Here is an 8,238-nt window from a genome sequence, read left to right as displayed (position 1 = left end):
ATATGCTTGTGTTTATATACAGTAGGTCTGTTGTTGTGTGCGCAACATTTGTATATTTATAACCACCTCAGAGGAATTTGGAGGTTGCAAGTCACGGGCACTGTTATTTTAGAGATCGCAGCTGAAAAGTTTATATCATTGCTGCAAAAGCCTTTTTCTCTGAAGATTCATTTGCATGAAATGTGAGATCAGATCCATAAAAAGAAATCAAGTAGCACTTTCAGATCCTTTGCATTGGTCAAAAGTCAAGATTAGGAAATATCAAACCACTAAATTCCATGACTGACCAATCACAGTCCAATATTCCAGAGAGCAGTGCAATAAATGGCAATAATTATACTTTCTTTTAAAGTATTTCTTTCGAAAATATTTTTAAGAGAGAGACCACTGACAGATAGCAGAAAATGAAAGAAATGTGGTCATATAGATCACCTTGTGCCATCTTCTCTTTATATTCATGGCATGATGGAGTGTGCCAAAGAACTGAGGATATATGCGCATCTGGAAGTGAATAGTTCAGAGGTTTTCCAGAAAACATTCCTGTGTGCTGTCACTGTGAGACAGTAAAGAAAAGGTAAAGGTTATAAATGTTTCAAGGGGCAGTACACAAGCAGACACACTATATAAAGGTCTACATAAAGCAAGAAAATGATCTGACATTCACACCATTAGTCAACAAGATGCAGTTATTACAGATTAAATAGATTTATTTTGGAAGTTAATAATAAACAGCATAGGCTCATTCTGAAAATGTAGACCTATGTTTCTGGAGATAGCGAATTATGTAGCCAGAAGTACATATGGCTGCATTTCGTTTTTAAAATGAATGCTATGTATTTAAATAATTAACATATTTAAATAAGTGTATCGCTCGCGTGCATACAGCCCGCTTACCTTAGTAACAGATGATGGAAACGAGGCGTAAGGAACAGGTCTATCAAATGCCTGCAAGTTCCATCATAGGTAGAGAACAACATTCAATATTCTTTTTTTTTGTCACGGAGTCCAGCGAAAAGCAGCACATTCAGTCACATATGCTATACATTTTAAGGAGGAGTGTAAATACTGCAGTTATGACATAGTTAAATGTGTTCAGATTAAGAAAAAACCTGACAAAAAATCCATTGATCACGTTAAAATGACAATTAATATGTATATATTTTTTACATGTTTTTTTCACATTTCTGAGAGCAGGAAAGAGACAGGCTGCACTGGTGAGCAGTATCTTCATAATATCGTTAAACCAAAATTAATGATCAACAAATTATTGTCTTTACAATTAAAAGCATTATCTACACACAATATGCATTCTCAATTAGAAAAATACCACAAACTATAAAATACTACTCATAAAAATACTTAAATAACAGACAAATCCAAATGCCCAACACAAGCAGGCTGCATTCCAGACCAACTCAGCTCGATGACGTATGTCTCCGTCATCGCTTATAGTCCCATTTAGCAACTTGATAGCAACCGTCTTTTTAAAGAAACGTAACTGATTTAAAAAATCAAGAATGTACTGCAACTGATGTGTTTTATGTCGTAGAATAAAATATGAAAGTCTCTTGAGTTTGTGCTAGCCACAAACCTTATTTAAGCAATTCAAATTAATTTTAAAAACCCATTGACTTTGGGACGAGGGAACCGGAACTGCTAAAATGCTAACTAGCTTTTGGGTTTTTGCATCCAAATTGACATCATAGTTCCTCCACTCTATTGGTTGGGTTTAGGAAGGAGGAGGGTGGGTCAGTCGATCAGTCAGTCAGTCAGTCGACAATGGCCTGGATTTATGCAAAAACAACAGGCGCAAATGGCACTCCCGAGAGAGAAGCGTACACAGGCAATGCAGTGGCGCAGTAGGTAGTGCTGTCACCTCACAGCAAGAAGGTTTGCTGGTTCGAACCTCGGCTCAGTTGACGTTTATTTGTGGAGTTTGCATGTTCTCCCTGCATTCGCGTGGGTTTCCTCCGGGTGCTCCGGTTTTCCCACAATCCAAAGACATGCGGTACAGGTGAATTGGGTAGGCTAAATTGTCCCTAGTGTATGAGTGCATGTGTGTGTGTGTGGATGTTTCCCAAAGATGGGTTGCGGCTGGAAGAGCATCCGCTGCGTAAAGGGCATCCGCGCTGGATAAGTTGGCGGTTCATTCCGCTGTGGCGACCCTGGATTAATAAAGGGACTAAGCCGACAAGAAAATGAATGAAAAGCGTACACAGCGGCCTCTGGTGGATTTGTGAAAACAGAAACTGCAAACAAACAGCTCCTGGGAGAAATATGGTGCACGGTAAAAATGTATATTGAAGTACGTTTTCAGAATGAGCCTGGGTTGATAATAAATACTCATTAATCAAGAATGCATTCATCCTACATTTATTTTCATGGCCCTACAAAAAAAGGGGAATGAAAGTTTTTTGATAAATATTCTTTTTCATATTTTATATTCATGTTTTAAAATTAGAATTCAAACATTTTACGTCATTTCATGAATATTACATTCTGTGAAAATGTTAGTTATATTTGATCCAGCTTTTATAAGGTCTCGAAGCCTAATTGACTTTGTAGGCCTTTTTAAGCCAGGTGATGACAAATCCAGAGCTTAATGAATACTGTTAGTCTGAGTCCCTCTGGGTGTTGTGGATACACTCAATCACCATGAGCTCTTCTGAAGGCCTGGCAGAGGATGAGAAAAACAAGCTCATACAAAGCAGAGGAAGCCCATGTATATGCATCCTGCTTGCAATTTTCAAGGTTCTTAAAGTAATTGAAGAAATGCACTTTAGAAGCTGAAGTCACTGCAAGTACACTTATCGAGAACAAAACTATGTAATCTCTTCATCAATGCAAAAGACATGCAGGAGGATTAAGGGGGTTATGAAACGGAAAAGCATGTAGAAAGCCAAATGGTAGTTATTAGGAGTAGCGGAAAGTTGGTTGTGTTGTAACATCCTGTGGTGGAAGATATGAGGAGAGGAAGGAATGAATGCATACTCAGGCAATATATTCAGGAAGTACTGATAAGACAAAAATCCAAAACAGTTGAAGCACAAAATACTTCTCAAAAAGGATGAGTGGGAAAGTGACCTTGTTATTGTGAATCTATTGATATAGATTAGATTTTAATGTATGCTTCACACAGGTGTGTTGGCCTAACAAACCACCTGTAGAAAATGCTCCTTTTGTTCTCTATTTGCACCAGACACTTTCCTACAAACACTTTATACAATGAAAAAATAACTTAGACTTGTCATGGCATATATATAGCTGCTCTCTGGAGATTTGAAGTGCTTCTTTTATCTTCATTTGAAAGTCGCTTTGGTTAAAAGCATTTGCTAAATGAATATATTTAAATGTAAATGAATGATGATTGCATTAAGATTTCCTAAAAAGAAACAGTAGACAGAGCAGAAATGCTGCAGTGTAAAGTACACATTGGAGGCTATGTTTTGATGGGTCTGCTAAATGGATGCTGATAATTGTTTGCACATGCTAAATTTTGTTATGTTAATATAGTTTATAATTGAATAGTATATTGAAATGGCGAAACGGTGGCTCAGTGGTTAGCACTGGTTTGAGCCCCGGCAGGGTCAGTTTGTATTGCTATGTAGAGTTTGTTTTCCTCGTGTTGGCGTGAGTTTCCTCCAGGTGCTCTGGTTTCCCCCACAGTCCAAAGACATGTGCAATAGGTGAATTGAATAAGTTAAATTGTCCTTAGTTTATGTGTGTGAATGCAAGAATGCATAGGTGTTTCCCAGTGCTGAGTTGCAGCTGGAAGGGCATTTACTGCGTAAAACATATGCTAGCTTAATGTTCACAATGCAAAAACAATTATATCCACTTATTTTGTAAACAAAGCAGTTCTCTCAAATAATGCTAAAAGACATAAAATATTACTTTACACACTGTATTTTAAATAAATGTGAACATTTTAATATTAGTCAGTAATATTACTGAAATTAATTAAAAAACTGAATAAATATAAATTTACACACTTTTACACAAGTAAATAAATAGACTCAATGATGGGCTAAAGATCTGCGGAGTTCTGCGGATTTCTGTGCGCGGCAGACACATGCACAGTCTAGCAAGACACATGAACACATATATTTCTATAATTATAATACAAAATTGTTCAAAATTAAAAACGTCAAAAAAGCTCTTTGTTAAAAAAAATTTTAACAATAAAAATGGTCGGAGCCCAAGTCGTTATAATGCAAATTCAAAGCACAGTTGGTCAATAGTATCTGGATGCAGTAGTATGATGCAAGCTGCGTCATTCAGCGATGCAATGTCAGACACAATGCACTTAAATGGTGTGAGTGACGTCACGTTGAGGGGTAGGGTTAGTTGAGCCCATTAAAAAGCATTGGATACAGCTCAGATTGTAGTGCACCAGGTCACATTCAGACCCCTCTCAATTGGTAGGCTCTATTTCTTGTTTGCAGAGTTATTATGCATGCTGATGTATCACCTCTTTTGCTACAGGTGTAAATGATGATAATAACCTTTGCTTATCAATATTCAGCTCTTCATGCGTGTTAACGGTGGATTTGCAACAATGACTGAAGCCTGGATCACCCTACAGTCTATTTGCAAGCCCTTTTGAAGGGGTATTTACATTTGATAGTTAAGCACTAAACTGGACACAGGCATTTTTGGTCATCCTGACACAATGTTTTGCTACAGAAATCATGGGTAAGCTTTTTTGCATGTTTGTATTTCATTTTCATTTTGAGAGAGGAACTATGAAATTATCCGTCTGATGTAGCAAAAATATAAAACCAAAACCATCTATCATCTTTAAGAGCTAATAGCTGTTGTTTATGTATTTGGATTTATAGTCTCACATTCATTTTCCACAGTCTATTTTAGTACGAATGCCAGCTGTAAGATGTCTGATTTCCCACAATGCAATGTCCATGTTTGGGAAATATATGAAGAGTATTTTGAGATGCAAGGAGTGTTGAAGAGTTGAAAGGTTACTGAAATGTCTCCGTTCTAGAGAACAATAACCCTTCTGACTTTGACTGTCAGTTCATGCTGAGATTCAGGTTGAGAATTTATTCCTCTCTCTCTTGTCTCCATTTCTATTCCCTTCCCATCTCTTTTTAAAAACACTTGTTTACCATCCCACCGCCCTCATTTCTCTTACCAAACCTCACACCCACCACCTCATTAGTCTTGTCTTCTTTTCCATTCTCTCTTCATTCTTGTGGCGCTGTCCTCAGATCAGACGTGGCGTTCGTTTCCCCACAGACTCCAGTCATCATGACTGTTTCCCCTTGGCTGCAGTTTTCCATCAAACCAAGGGGCCAGGAGGCCAAATGCTCATCTCAAACCAAAATCACTTTTTCCTGTCCGCACAAAACGCCACCACTGTGGAGGAGAGATGAGACAATGACCCTCTGCATGGGTCAAAAATTCACACAGCGCTTCATCATTTCACAATGCTGTGCGTTGTTCAGAGTCTTTCTTTTAATGCTCAAGTCAGCTTTATTGACCTCACAATACTGAACTATTTCAATGTGGAACCACGAGACTGGGTATTGGGTTTGTATTTTACATTAAATTAAATGCTTGATTATTGCTTTCCGAGCACAGTAACCCTATACTGTTGAAAATATTATGCATGTATGCATTGCCATTTTATATCCTGCAACTTGAACAAAGTTATGAATGAATGTTTTTTGTTGTTGTACAAGTCCACAGCAATGAACAACATCATTATCTTAAGCAGTATGTTAAACTTGTCACACACACACACACACACACACACACACACACACACACACACACACACACACACAGTAGTTCTATCTGGTTTTATATTGCAACTATGCAGTTTATTTATAAGGATAGTGCCTATTTTTAAATAGAATTTCTGAGACAGCATGTCGGCGGCCATTAGCCTGTCTTTAAGCAAAGATAGTAGACAATGTTCAACCATAAAATGGCGACAGAGCGCATAATAAGCTCTAAGAGAAATACAGCATCATTTTTTTAACTACAGCTGATTAAAGCATGATTAAACAGGTAAATTACTTTCTAAGTCATTCTCTCTGTTTTGCATGTTGTAGTGCTGTATTCATACCATAGTAATATTGTGATCTCCCGGGTTGCAACAGAGAAATAGCCTACTGGGAAATCTCTGTAGACTTAAGGCATTTCATGCCGTTCAACCTTATAATCTTGAAATGTGAGAAAAATTACCTGTTTCATCATCATTTTAGACATTAAGCTATAGAATCATTCAAACACTAGCTCTAAAGTGACGTTAGCGAATAAGCAACGGTTTCTGCTGTTCTGACATCAGCTGCAGATGTGAAGGAATGGTGGAAGAAAGTATTCCTCTTAAAAAAGGGTTTTGAGACTCTTCATGTTTGATTTTCTTTTTATATACAGCATTATGTAATTGAACTGTTGTATAAATGCAATCTTACACACGTAGTAGTGCGATGTGGCTGTACTGTATATATCGGCACTGGTGGGAGGCGTGCGTTGGCACGAGGCCGCCAGTGACAATATACACTACATTGCATTGCACTGCTGTGAGTGTGAACTGTATATTTATTACTGTTCATTTTGTTTTAATGTATAAAATAATATTTTAATGATGTTTTAGTGGGAGACCCTGTGGTTCAGTGGTTAGCACTGTCAACTCGCAGGAAGAAGGTCGCTGGTTGGAGACCCAGCTGGATCAGTTGGCATTTCTGTGTGGAGTTTGCATGTCCTCCCCGTGTTTACATGGGTTTTCTCCGGGTGCTCCGGTTTTCCCCAGACCAGACATGCGCTACAGGTGAATTAAACAAACTAAATTGGCTGTGTGTGCATGTGAGAGTGTATGGGTGTTTCCCAGTAATGGATTGCAGCTGGAAGGGAATTTTTGGCATTTCATTCCACTGTGGTGACCCCTGAAGTATAAAGAGACTAAGCCAAAGGAAAATGAATGAATGATGTTTTACTTTATCTTTTACTTCATTTTTAATGTATTTAATGGTAAATTCTGGGAAACAAATCTTTTTCTAATGAAAAAAAAATTGTAATGGGCATTTAAAAATCTTTTTTTTAATCTGTATTTAGCTTATACCAACTTTTGTTGCTTTTTCTTATCAACTTCAAATTGACAATCAAATTCTAATACTTTGACTGGTCACATGGTTCTGATTTGAATAAATGCATGTTTTAGTTGATAAGTGAAAGGCTGCTTCCCTTTCTAACATCACAAATTGCAGTGGAGAATACAGTTTGCTATTTTCTTTTAATCTAACATGAAACAAACTTGGACATGTGTAAGACATTCAAGATCTGTTCAATCAAAACCTCTTTGATAATTTTCTTCCCACAGGAAAAAAACTCGATCTCATGGCTTCTGTTTAGTTTTTCCTTTTCTTTCCTTTTGCTCTCTGTTTGTTAAAACAAACTTTTTTGTTTTTATTTTTGAATAACTTCATCTTTTATGCTCTGAAAAATAATTTCACAAAGCTTGTGATCACAAATCTCATTTAGATTTCCGCTTTGGTGTTTGTTTTTGAGTGATATTAAACATAACACTGTTATAATATTTGTGTTGCAGTATTTCCCAGACTACTAAGCTTTTGCTCATCTACAAAAAAACTCTTATATCTAGTAGTGAAAAAGATTTACAAAAAAAAAAAAAGATCTTGAAAATGATAAACCGTCATATCTGAACTGTGGATCGTCAGTACGACTTAACATGAGGTCAAAATCACTTCTCTTTGGCCTCATTTCCCCTTTGACTGTATTGCAACAGTCATGTCCAGTCAGAGAATGAGCCCTCTCAGCATAACTCAGAGTATGTGTAATGGAAACCAAATGACTCAACAGCTTTTAGTCAGTGTCCATATTTCATTTGGCCAAGTGAAAAATTAAGTTATACTGCTGATGTGAGAGAAAGTGCACTGCCCATTGTGAGCACAATTTTGGTTTCATCTTTCATTTCCGAAAGCTTCAGAGCAAAATTGTAGCCTAAAAACCTTTATTAATAATTAAATATTATTTGATAAAATATTAACTGGATTTATTTAAATACATGCCATTGTAATGTCTTTATTTTGAACTGAGAAAAACAACTTTATATAAATGTCAGTTCAAAAGTTCACTGTGAAAAAAAGCCTACTCGGTGGATTTCAAGAGCTTTTTTCACCCAGGGCAAATCAATCAAATGTGCACAAACAGGTGCAGCTTTTCCCCTTGGTGATTAATAAAACATGGCTCTTA

The 8,238-nt window shown here is 36.9% G+C and overlaps 1 long non-coding RNA gene across 1 annotated transcript; it reads left to right on the top strand.

The window, feature by feature from the left end:
* Window positions 1-4,384: 4,384 nt before the first annotated feature.
* On the top strand, window positions 4,385-7,644 carry LOC141378557 (uncharacterized). Its single transcript, XR_012393359.1, has 3 exons — window positions 4,385-4,421; window positions 4,526-4,695; window positions 5,180-7,644. It is a non-coding gene; the product is annotated as an uncharacterized lncRNA (long non-coding RNA).
* Window positions 7,645-8,238: the final 594 nt, after the last annotated feature.

Source organism: Danio rerio, chromosome 17, assembly GCF_049306965.1.
Source record: "Danio rerio strain Tuebingen ecotype United States chromosome 17, GRCz12tu, whole genome shotgun sequence".
NCBI classification, from domain to species: domain Eukaryota; kingdom Metazoa; phylum Chordata; class Actinopteri; order Cypriniformes; family Danionidae; genus Danio; species Danio rerio.
This window is presented reverse-complemented; position numbering and strand designations above follow the sequence as displayed.